The sequence below is a fragment of the Oreochromis aureus genome, linkage group 20, assembly GCF_013358895.1.
Source record: "Oreochromis aureus strain Israel breed Guangdong linkage group 20, ZZ_aureus, whole genome shotgun sequence".
Classification (NCBI taxonomy): Eukaryota; Metazoa; Chordata; class Actinopteri; order Cichliformes; family Cichlidae; genus Oreochromis; species Oreochromis aureus.
In genome coordinates this window covers 29,710,427-29,723,531 of record NC_052961.1, presented here as the reverse complement: position 1 = coordinate 29,723,531, position 13,105 = coordinate 29,710,427, and the positions used below count along the sequence as shown (strand labels likewise).

Sequence of the window (13,105 nt, the reverse complement as noted above, 5' to 3'; positions counted from 1 at the left end):
ATGAGTCAGAGCTCACTCAACATTGCATAAATAACCAGAGGTATGAAATCTTGCCATGTGTTTGCACATGAATCCAACTGCCTAAAATGAGGACGCTTTCTTGTGAAACACTTAAGAAGCACGATGAACAAACGAGACATTACCTGCACTTGTACAGTCTTTTCAGTCTCTATGTGTTTAACACCACTCTGCATTTAATCATTAACCAACCAATCGTAGCCGATGGCTGTCCTTCCCTGAGCCTGGCTCTGCTGGAGGTTTCTTCCTATTAAAAGGGAGTTTTTCCTCCCCACTGTTGTCAACTGCTTGCTCATAGAGGGTCATCTCAGTATTATTATAGTCTCTACCTTACAATATAAAGTTCCTCAAGGTGACTATTGTTGTGATTTGTTAGTATGTGTTAATTGCACAACATCTGCAATTGTTCTGCACTGTTCTGCAAATAACACTGCAGAACAGTGCAGATGCTACTCGAGAACTTAAAGAATAGCGAGACTGCATACATGTTAATGTTTAGAAGGTTTGTATGTAATCAGTTTTGGAGCAACAGGTCATCTTTAAGGGGAATCTGAATGTCTGCTCCAACAAGTGACAACCTCACAGTGGTGCTAGAGGAAAACATAGAGATCACTCAAGTTTATAAGAAAATTGATGTGGAAAGAATGAATGCCATTTGGTCCATTCAGTTCTCTTTTTTTGCCCAATGTGGATAGAAGTAATAGACAGGCAGGCTGACATAACCATCTCCAGAGCTGTGATGCTGGTGTGGCTACAAAAGTCAGCTGTACTCACACAAGACCAAAGGCCAAGACTACATGAAAGCAAGTGTCAGAGAGTTTGACAAACATGTTGAGACAAGTTGCAGGATTTGCAAAAAAAACCAAAAAAGTTTTAAAAGTGAAATCCAAACAAGACGTTTACGAGTCTGATGTGACTTCAGATTTCTATCTACCGGCAACCCCAAAATGAGCCTATAACACAATATAGCACCTTGATTTCAAAACACTTGGCTCTCTGATATGATGAACAATGAGTTTGGGCTTTTTTGATACCAATATACCTCCACACAGTAAAATTAGATTGTAGCTGGCGGTAAGAGCAACTCTGATCTGCATAAACGGAAAAGTGGACAAAAGCACCTGCGGCTGTGTGATGAGAAACATGAAAAGGCTTGAAATAATAGCTAATACTTAAGAATTCTCTTGGCTTTTAGAAAGCAATGTGAGCCTCCTGAATGAAAAGAAAGACAGCGCCACGCAGACAGAGGATAAAGAGACGGAGGGGGTGAGAATAACACACGAAATAAGAGCGCACAATACTTCAGCTGTGGAGAAAGGAGAGAGGAATAGAGATAGGCACAAAAACAGAAAATAACAGACAACCCCATTAGGCGGAGGTTATTGAGTAAATTCATCTCGCTAGACAAAAGCTTCTCCTGTGGTTGTGTCACTGCTGCTTCCACCGAACTCAACACTTTCTCTCCAATTTCCGTCCATTTGCAACCCCCTGCATCTGTTAAAAGCTAAATTGCCCGTCTACACCACCTTAAAATGGTTTCCCATGCATCACCACCCTATAAAAGCAGCGATACGCGGAGCATACTCAATGGCCGCGGAGACGCCAGTTTCAAACAGGAAAATTCAAGGTGCCTTAAATGGATTTCAAGATGTTTTTTGACCCACGCAGTATCACCGCCTATTTTTTTGTTTGTGGTTGAGAGGAGGCATTTACTATCAATACTGCACTCTTTCTGTGTCTTATAAACCATATCCGTCTTTGCGACAGAATTCCGGGCGATTTCTAGCTGCCAGGATTGCTTTTAAGGCAAATGGAAGCAAGAAAGCCGAGCTGGATTGGCAGAACCCAAAGAGGCTTAAACCGAGAGGGGAAAGTTCACTTCTCAAACCAAGGAAGAAGTTAATCTATCACAACAAAAGCCAAGGTGGTTACATTTTGGCGTGTTTAATGTACTTCTCCTTCCTCTCCGAGTTCAGCCTGAGATAAATGCCCACTCGAGATGACGGGCCCAGTAGTAAACTTGAGATCAATTGAATTTCATTGCACCACTTGGGCTCAGAGTCAATTAAACATTTCAAATTCAAAAGCAGTCAAACAACAAGATGTATATGAGCCCATAGATGATACATAAAAGAAGCAAGGACGCTTGCTGGGACGGCCTTGAGGAAAAATGCTGAACCTGGAAGTCGTACTTTTCTCAAGATGAGAGACGGATGACGGCACGCATTGCAAATGGTTCTCTGATCCTGTTTCTCATCACACACACACACACGCTCACACGACATTACAGCCACCCCTCCCTCACGCATTCAGGTTTATGTTTGACCGAGCACTCAACAAAATGAGATGTGTGTGTCTGAGCGTGCACAAACAGCCGTGTGTGTGATGATTCGGGGAGTGTCATTGCACTCGCTGACTCAGCATTTCTGCTGTCATTGCTGTCATTTCCTCACAGCAAAGCCAAGGGGGACCTGCCAGGATCCCTCTCGATGACTATGTCTGTTTACCTTATGTTCTCCTCCAGCTGCTAAATTGGTTTTGTTGGCTGCGTGATAAAACACTCAAACACTCTTTTTCAGTCTTTATTTATTCTTTTCCTTCTTCATGACCTGTGATGAAAGTGATGTTACCGTACACTGTTTTTGGAACCGTTCAGGATACAAATACAACTTAACACTTCAACTCATCTGGCAAAATCAATGCCATAAATTGCCAGGAAAAAGTGGCTATCTGAAAATATTCCTCAAACTGTAGCTGCATCAGCGAGTAGTCACAATAACCGTGTTTTTCACACATAGACTAGGACAGGCTGCCCAGGTATGTTGACAGTCTTCCAAGCGTATTTTGTTGTATTTTTTCAACTGTCTGACACAGCAACACAAATGAGTTACCACTGGGCAATCTCCTCACTCCTATTTTGAAAGCTCAGTTGTTCCTAACCAGCTACATCCAGTCCTTACCGTCAAGTGTTTCCCTACAGGAGTTCCTCGGTCTACAATCTGACAGACCCCAATCCCTCCATCTTAAACAGCAGCTGGCGATGTTTGTCCCCGTTCTGCTTGGATATTCACTGAGAGCTGTAAAGGCACTCCAACTACAACCTGCAGCAGGTAGAGTGCCTGCTGCCACTAGGGTGAGCTCACAAAGAGAGGCTACAGAGCAGAAAAGGGACTACTGATGCAACCTAAACCAAATCCAACTCTAACATGGTGGAGTTGAAGTCTGCTCATGGAATGAGGAAGTTACTGGAGAGGCCAGGCGATTATCCCTCCATCGGATTTTGTCACAAATTAGGCCTATATATGGAATTATTTTTGTTTGCTCCTCCATCTTCAAACACAGCGTTGTTCTGTGGGAAAAACTAATTAAGACTCGTGCCACTACCCCACTTTTTTATGTGAACGTCATTATTTCTTCATGCTTGACAGGTTGTTGGAGACTAGTCTAAACCAAATGCCACAAAAAGACCAACTCAGATGAAATATTACTGACTTCTAAGCACCTCTGTACAATCACAGCTTCCACTCCTCATCAAATCCCATCTAGCACTACATCCAGCTGTAGGCTCGGACATACGTACCATCACTCCCTCATTAGCTCGCATTCTTGTAGGAAGCGATCTTGTCAGAACGCGGCTTTCAAGTGTTGTTGCTGGACATATTCTGCACCCATTATAGTCTGTTTGTTGGTTAAGTAGGGACATTTCTAAATGTTGTGTTCTACTGGCAACAACTTAAAATCTTCTGAAGCTGCACTTGAGTAAAGAAGCATGAGGCCGTCACAAGAAAGTGATCAGCAGACGGATACTGACTTACGACAATAAGTCTTGCGATCCAAATTGCCAAAGACGGAAAACGTGATTTATCAAATGAGTCACCCATGTCACTCTGGGCCTGTTCCAACCTATGGGCTGCATGCTCCCAATCCTGGAAGAGTATAACTCTGTATGGTGTCAGACTTGAGTCTTGAAAGCTTAGATACAGATGGAAGCCTAACATCATTTCCATGTACATGTTTATTTACTCTGGAAGAGGCCGTAAAACTTTGTGAAGGGAGTCCAATATGAGTTGATCAGTCAGTGAAACTCACTTCTGTCCAGTAACAGCGATACTTGAGTGAGTTCTTGTATCCTGAACTTTTCTGTTGGTAAGCGCTGCTGTTAGCCTCTGTTAGCTAGCTTTAATGAAGCTTTCTTTGAAATGTGAAGTGGCTCTAACATCGTTGAACTCAGACACTTAACGAATAAACTCTCATAAAATGTGATAATTTTATCAAACTGTTCGTCACAGGGAAAATATGACTTTTTAACTCAAAGCTAAGGTTAGCTAGCATAATGTTAGCTTCTAACCAGCTTCGTGGCTTAGAGGGTTTCATGTCTAATCTGCTGACAATAAGTAATTGCAACAATATGGATAATAAATAACATGCTTGGGCAAATTTTTGTGTGTTAGAGCCCTGAGTGGATGTATTCATTTGTTTTGGAGGTGAAATTACAAACTAACTTATGTATATTTATGAGTTCAATATACTTTTTTACTTCATTTTAGTTGGCGTTATATAACGCCAACTGACAACAACAGCTGGCTCAAGGAACTTTATATTTTAAGACCCTACAATACTACAGAGAAACCCTCGACAATTTTCTTCGATTATATAAACTCAAAAAATGGCTGACTGTACCATTAAGTTTTATTTCCTGATCATGAACAAAAATTGACTGAATACTGTATAAAATTCTGACAATCTTTAAATCAAACGGAATTTCATGTACGACACAAAAGAAGGTGTTGCACTTGATAGAAGCCTAAGGCCTTCTAACCCACTGCCACTCCAGGCTGTTTAGCTTGGAACAGCACATAAATGTGGCAGACCCTTCACACAAATGTGCAAACAGAGTTAAAGTGTAAAGGGGCCACACTGGAATTGGCCCCTCGTTGCTGTGTCTTCTCTAAGCTCTTTCTTTGTGACGTTTCCCTTCTCTCCTGATGCCTTTGAATTCCTAATCACTTCAAGGAAAACCTGAATTAGGACTGCATGATTTCAACCTCAGTGACTTTCTATCCATCCCCTCCTCCTCCTCCTCCTCCTTCTTAGAGTCTCATAATTTGAGACACATTGTCAGGAATACAGTCATTCTGTCTTTGCCTCACTGCCCTCCGGTTCCCTTACTCAATTTTTTCTCACTTTCTTTAAAACTCATCTGGGTTTTTTTCTCCAAGACTCTGCTCTGCTGATGCTCTATTGTTTCCCCCTCTGCAATTATTCTTCTTCTTTCCCTGATATATATATATATATATATTTTAAGGGGGGCAGAACAGAGTTTGCCACCAGCTATGATTCCGTGTGTTTTGAGAGTTTGCTCCATTAGATTACATACTGAGTTGAAAAGCTGCCAGACGTATTTGTTCATCTTCAGACAGCATGATATATGAAGGAACAAAAACAACTTGCCTAATTTGAAAGATTCTTCGGGGCCTTGTGGCTACTTCCTCATTTCCCGGTGCTCTGCTTGAAACCCACTTTATTGTTTTCAATTTCCTTTCTGCAACTGTGAAGTGCTTTACCTGAAAATTGTCTGAAAGCAAGACAGAGAGAAGTGAAACACCCGCCGTTACCTTTGCATCCGACCTCCTCACCTCAGCAACATTCTAATTTCTCCGGCCTCTTATATCCACTTACTCCCCCCTACCCGCCCTCCTTCACCGAGCCCTAGCCGAACACACTGTACATTACCGTTTTCACCCGTCCGCTCACCTCTGCACACCTCAGCGAGCCCTCCTAAAGCCCATCCTTGTGGGCTTTTTTTCTCTCCTTTTTCAACAAACACTTCTATGGTGTCACTATAGCAACTTAAAAAAGCGAAATCTGTCCCTGCCCGCTGTTACCGATTCTCTCTGATGTCACCTACGTTCTCTTCTCTCTCCAAAGGAAGCGATAAAGCTTAAGAGTGAAATTTAAACTGCATCATAAACACCGAGCAAGAGCTCCATGTGGAGAAAGGTGTTGTATCTGTTTTTTGGATTTTTTTTTTGATGTCACGCTGTGTGGATTGTGAGTTTCGACTTTCATATAGTATAGTTTCCTCCCACTCTGGCAAAGAAAAGGAGTACTTTAACACTAAAGCTCGCCTATTGCTGGCGGGGAGGGGTTGATTTCAGAGGAACAAGACAAACCTATCACTCGGAAACCCCTTCCATCTAGTCTCTCTCTTTTTTTTAATCACAGTGGAACCTTTTACAGCACGTCAAGTCCTCATACTGATGTCTCGGAGTTAAATATTCAAGGTACGATGCCCAAAAAGTCACAGATTTGTAGCCGCCTTATCCTTCCTTCTGTCATCCTTTTTTTCCTCTGCTCCTTTTATAATTTCCCTGCTGTACCTTCCTCCCACACGTCCCCATAGCCCAGGGAAAGTCTAACCAGGATTACAGATAACAGAAGACAGATCTGCATCTGAAAGCCATGTACGGAAAAAACAAGAATGAAGCACTCCAACTTTGACCTTGGCCCAGCACTAAATATATACAAGGAGAGAAAGGAGGGTTAAGGGAGGATATTCAAGTGTGTGTGTGTGTGTGTGTGTGTATTTCCCAGACACACTTTTCTGAGTATGGGAAATATGGGGATATGCTGATTGGATTGATGCTGCACAAGAACAGGAAGTTCAGGGATTTTGTTTGGCTGCACATGGAGATAGGGGTCGTGCACGCGCTCACAAAGACACACACACACACACACACAGATCATTTTGCTGCCTCAACTGTTCAGACAGCACGGAACATAAGGCAGAAATTGGCCATTTGGGACAACAAATACAAGCTGCGTGGTCTGGAGCAGCAGCAGCACAAGAAATTGGGTTGCTGAAATTCTTTTAATTGCTGACAAAACAGCGTCAGAATTATCCTCGCTCTCACCCGGATAGGAAATAACTCCCCCCGTCCACCCGCCCACCCACTTGCCGCTCGTCTCGCTTGAAAATTCCAAACGCCGATGCTAACGACAATCAAAAGGCTCCTTTGCAAGTCCTATTTTCAACTGGGGAAGCGAGCGCTTCCAATCAGGCAGCGTGCGAAAGTGGCTCCCACCTCCGTCTCGCGGTTACCTGTCACATCTGCACGCCGTCAGAGCGTCTCTTCCCCCTTACAAGAGGAACTATTTCAATCTGCCTGCCCCGTTTGATCTGCCATGGCCTTTCAGCGCAGAGGCTGCATCAAAAAGATGCGGGGAACTTAAAAGCCTCATCGCTTCTCTCCATCTCTCTCGCTCTCTCTTTTGCTCCAATCGTTTCTTCTTGCATCCTTTCCCAGGTCTGATTTTTTGTTGTTGTTGTTCAGCCTAAAATTGGGTGCTGTAAACACTTTGTCAGTGGCTGATCGTTAAAAAAGGAAAAATACATTCTTAAATTCTTACTAAATGCTTCATATTAATGAGCACTAATCACAAAGCTTTGGCTACACATCAACGATGAAAGCTCCTTTTTCTAATGTTCCTCTAATTCTTAGATCATCCAATCCTCTTTCTTTGAAACAGTTACTGACAGATAGTGAGTCTTCAAATATCATCACATAGATCAGCTCCTGGGCAACCACGACCCCGTCCTTCACACAGCCACGCTGCTCTGATCTGAGAGGTTTTCAGTGGAACCACTGAACTCCACCACTCTGAAGGTGTCCTGCACTTGGTTATCTGGGCTCACACGTAACAAAACAGTAAAGTTATTATTTTAAAAACAGATCTCTTTATTGGAACGACTGACAGCTAAGTATAGGCAGCAAGCGGAGGGAAAATTCCATCATCGGCTGACTGCTTTTGGTTGTAATCAAGTATGTGACCTGGTGGGAATGTTGCTCTGATAAACCGTATTTGGCGCTCTAGTCTGTCACTGAGTTATCCGAGCCACATGCATAACCTAAACTAGGGAGACAAACTGCCTTTCCAAGCAGTGGAAGGAAAAAAAATGTGTTGTTGGTTGCATTCAGACTGGTATTCTGCCACGCAATATCACTTTACTTGGCAGTCTAGTCATCAGCAGCTCAACAGGAGAGAGCGCGCAGCTCTAACACCGCTGGGTCGGCAATTCGGCTCCCACCGGGGCTGCACATACAGTATTTAAATGGAGATCTCTAAAGGCGACAGGAATAAAATAAAAAACAAACCGTCGGCGAAATGTCATTTTTATTGCATCATACGGACACGTTACCATAGCCCACCCTTCCTGTGAAAGCTTCTCACACCGACTGAGTTCAGACTGCTTTATCAATCTGCTTTATTGCAGTTCTGCTCGCCCCCCTCTCCTCCTGGCTTTATTTGTTAAAAGCACTCGAGGTACGGACCGCAGGGTGCACTGTCGATTGTCTGCGGCTCTCATCTCAGCCGGGATCTGAGGGTCGAGAGTAAAGACAGGGCTCCAGCAGCCCTTCTGCCACACCACCACTACCTGACCCTCCTACACATACAGATTCCCTGCAGCGGCTGCTGCTTTCACCCAAACAAAACCATCTCCGAACTACAGGCAGGCGTCTAAGATGGTTATAGTGATTCAATGTCAAGGAAGTGCCAAAAAAAGCAGAGGCATACATAATTAAGTCGCATCCACGAACCCAAAATGAGGCTGCTCATCGAAATACCCCTTATTAAAAAGTACTATGCGGTAATTACTTAATAACTTTGATTAATTTCAGTTAATTAACCTCAAAGGGATACTGCAATTTCAAAAATGAGTCCAAAGCTTTAGTATATTAGAGTTTTAGGGTAAAAAAAGAGGTTAAAATGCCAGAAAAGTACCTGCTTACAGGCACATGTGACACAGCACCCACAAACACAGTGTCAGTCTGGTCTTAATTAAATGTCGACCTAACTTTTGACAAGTTTAAAAAAAAAAATCCAACAGAGTATTGAGTTGTTTGTAAAAAGCCACATGAGAAATCCTAGAAGTCCACTTCGATGCGACTACAACGCTGCTTACCCACAGAACGTCTATTGTAGGTAGAAACAGGATGCGTAATGAGCAGGGGGAGAGAATATCATACCCTCTATGAACAATTTAATAATAAAAGACTCCGAAAATAAACTAGGTAATTAGGTTGCAAGCACCTCAAAGCACATCCAGCACCACTGTCGCTGGAGTCTGATTGTGACTCATTTTGGTCTAAAAACCTTTGAAAAAAAAAGCACAAGAACAACAAAAACCCCACTGCGTTTCTCCGGGTCCAACCAGGAACTGATATTTTCCCCAGTCATTTAGTCACTTTGGATGTCACGCCTCGGCCCCGGAGTGGAGGTGATGTTCAGGGTTTATCGACGGGTCCCAGCACAGGCGCAACATGACACACAGACACACACTTAAGAAAGGGGCTCTCTCTCTATTTCCCTTCATCTCTTTGCATCTCTCCACATAGCACCCACATCATCACACACACAAACACACACTCATGCTCACAAGTTTACCCTTGAGATAGATAAGTAGAGAGAGAGAGAGAGAGAGAGAGGGAGATGAGGATGGAATATGCAGAGAAGGCTCACATCTCTCTCTCTCACACACACACACACACACACACACACACACACACACACACACACACACACACACACACAACCTAAAGAGATATCTCCCCCCCCCCTCCTTTTTCTGTGTGCTTGGCAGGCAAACTGGTGGCTTGATGCCCGTAAGTCTCTCAAAATCAGCCTGTCTGCCTCACCTACGCATTTCAAGTCAAAAATTCATAAGGTGACACAAAACTGTCAGAGCACGTTTGACGTGCCTCCAAAAATGATGACGCTATGGGCGTGCGTGTGTGCCCGCCTGGATATATATTTTTATATGTGGGCGGGTATGGGACAAACACACAGGAACACAAAATCTGCAAATCCACTCATATCTCACAAACACACACACAGCCGTGGAAGCAAACAACACCCACGACCTCTCGGATTCATAGGTCAAACATTTACATTTTGCATCTAGGCGCACACAGAAGAACCAAACATAGGAGACCTTGCGTGCATGCAAGCGTGCACGCGCACTCTCCGCGTGTTTCCAAGTTGATTTCGTGTCTTGAGCGACATCACAAGTTTTAAGCAAACAATCATCATGATAAATCACAACAGGCCACAAAATAAAAAATGTTTCTTTAAAAAGTCCGGTACAATTTTCTGGTGAGCCGGCTGTGCTCAGCAGAGGTTGATCGCTCTTCTAAACGGCGCCACTATTACATTGCGACAACGTTCCTATCAGACTCCTGCCGTCCTCACTACGCACCACAGCAACATTAAAAGCTGTGACATGCTGGACATAAAACACCGCCGCGCATCTTTGCACTATAACTGCCTCATTCATGCTGCCACTTTGCATCCAAGAAAGAAAAAAAAATCCGCAGCAGCTCCTCGCCAGAGAAGTAATGCAATCCTTCACCTTCAACAACTTGAGCTATTCCACCAAAAGCCAGAAAAAGAAAAGACCTTCAGATAGTCCATGTGCAACCTCAGCGTGCGTCTGGCTGCTTCCCCTCCTAAGCGCAAAAATGAGAGAAACACAAACACCGATTCCCCCCCGCAGCACTGAGTGGTCCATGTGTGCTCTGGTTAGAGTGGAAAACGGGAGAGAGGCATCGGCAAGAGGGGTACGAAGGGCGACAAGGAGAGGAAGGGTCGGAGAGGGAGAAGGAATGTCACCAACATTTCGGATGTAGGAGAAGATAAAAAAGAGAGAGAGAGGGAGAAAGGGTTCCGAGACGAGTTGAGAGATGACTAACAACCACAAAAAGTTTGGCTGTACTTACTGATCAAACCGTCCTCTGCATTCGTGCTGCATGACATTTTTTTTTTTTTTTTTTTTGTTAAAAAAAAATGTAAATATAGATTTAGGATGTTGAAGCAGAAGATGTTTCCATTCCCGCCGGGACTGGTCACACAGCAACAGCAGCAGCAGCAGCAGCAACGGTTCCAAAAGCTCAGCTCTGCAGTTCCGTGCGCACACGAGAGCAGCGCTCAACATGAATGAGAGGAGAGCTGCAGTCAGACTCCGGCATCCCACGGTAAAGAGGAGAGAGAGAGAGAGTCCGAGAGAGAGGGAGAGGGAGGGAGAGAGTCAGTGACAGGAGTGCGTCACCTGGCGGCGCAAATGCGTTACAGCGGGCGTCCAGACGCACTACTCTATGGCGTGTGTAGGTGGCAGCATTGGACCCTTGTGTTCTTAATCTCACTTTGCACTGGCTGAGCCGCAGTAATCAAATGATGTACGCTTTAAAATACATATATATATATTTATTTGAGGGACCCTCACGCACACTTTGATTGATTGCTCTGCTCATCTTGGCCTCATGCAGAGGAGCACTGCTCTGTTTTCATGTCTCACTGCCCATGTGATGTTTACATGCAAGTGCACCCTTGTGTGGGGGATTTGGTATGCTTTCATGAGTGCATGCGCTGTACACGAGCGCTCATGAATGCATATCGGAAGCTCGGCGTGCTGGGCGCTCGTGCGTGTGTGCGCGCGCACGCTTGCTTCTGTCTAATCGATGCCGTTCAATGCTGAAGGTCAGCTCCCCTGAAACTTGACAAATCATCTCTATCGGCAGTGTCGGCCTTGTATGTTACTTCAAAGACCCCTGGCTGCTGTGGCTGATTTAAAGCAGATCTTCACACAGCAATATAAATATTTTTTTCTCCTTTTCAAATCACAAATTACCTGAATACTTTAATACTCAAATTAAATAGTAATACAAAACAAACATTAATATAAAACTAATTGGCTACCTGAAGGTGAGTCTCCACAGACACAGCTTTAATTATGCGCGTCGTTGTTTGTAATATCTCAGACGATGATCATCAGGCTTTGGCAAATGACACATATGGGACACCATCATTATCCCCCTCCACCACCAACGATTAAGCTCTCTCACATGATGACAGTAGTTGCCAGGTGACCATTTGCATGGAAAGACATGTATTTTTTTTCTAACTGACAGTCACAAATCAAAGTCTTTGGGTCGTCTTCTCATGACTTGCGCTGCAGCCCTGAGAGATTTGGAGTCAGGAAGTTAATTTGCACCATAAAGTAGAAAGCATAGCCGCTCATGTGCTCCAAGCATCATTTTTGTTTTATCTGCAAGAATTTTTTGCAGCATTTCTTCACCCCGGGCCCCCCTGCTCTGACCTTTGCGGTCCCCTTGTGCATATTAAATGGGATATTCCTGTCCATATTAGTGATGACTGGGGAGTTTTACAGGACGATAGATATCGAGTTCCCTCTCTCCACTCCGAGGACAAGGATGTGGTTACACAGATGATACTCTTCTGCTCCAGTTACCGCATATGTCCATGCCTATGTGCGTACATCCTTTCTGCTAACTCTTACGGTCTTACACGGCTTGATGTGATACTAGTGTGATACAGAGTTCATGGCTCATCCTAAGAATATCTGAGTCATTCGCATCTTGTCAAGCTGTTAGCCACATCATTTTTTCCTGCTCATATAGATCGACTGTTTGTAAATGTAAAATCGGCTTTACATTCAAGGGTTAAAGACTTGAGGTGAAGGTTACATTTTTTAAATTTATTTGTCATAGTTTACTACCTCACTATGTGACAAAACACCCCAAAAAATCAAGAGCACAAACCAGAGGGCACACTGTGGGGTTTTGGGGTTTTTTTTGTATTTATTTACTTTATACTACTGAATAAGAGTGACAGGTCATTAACATTCAAAATGATTTCATGCGTCACCTCCAACCTTCTTATGAATATGAAAAAGGTAGATTCACAGCAGGTAAAGATGCTGGTAAACAAATTATAGCCTTAGGGGTACAGTGAGTTACCACTGCATCTTTCATATAAATATGCATTTACCTTTCAAAGAAATATGTAATCCAACGACAAATACAACTTTTACAGCATTATAGCCTGCATTAACAAGAGTGTTGAGATGAATCTTGTACAGATAGTGCAGTGCAAAGGTCTTTTGCATTTTCTTTATTTTTAAGAGGTCTTGATCATTAGTTCTCAAGGCTTTCTGAAGGTCTCTCAGAATTTTTTTTTTGACATACTTGACCATTTTCACAGGAATGTTGTTTTTTTTGTTAAGCCACTG

At 43.5% G+C, this 13,105-nt stretch overlaps 1 protein-coding gene across 2 annotated transcripts in view; it reads right to left on the bottom strand.

The window, feature by feature from the left end:
• The window catches only part of LOC116311206 (plexin-A1-like), a 311,927-nt gene extending 300,949 nt beyond the window's left edge, over positions 1-10,978 (bottom strand). For both annotated transcript variants that reach the window (XM_039604677.1, XM_031728256.2), the window contains exon 1: positions 10,797-10,978. The gene's annotated coding sequence lies outside the window, so the exon portion shown is untranslated. The remainder of the gene's footprint in view (positions 1-10,796) is intronic.
• Positions 10,979-13,105: the final 2,127 nt, after the last annotated feature.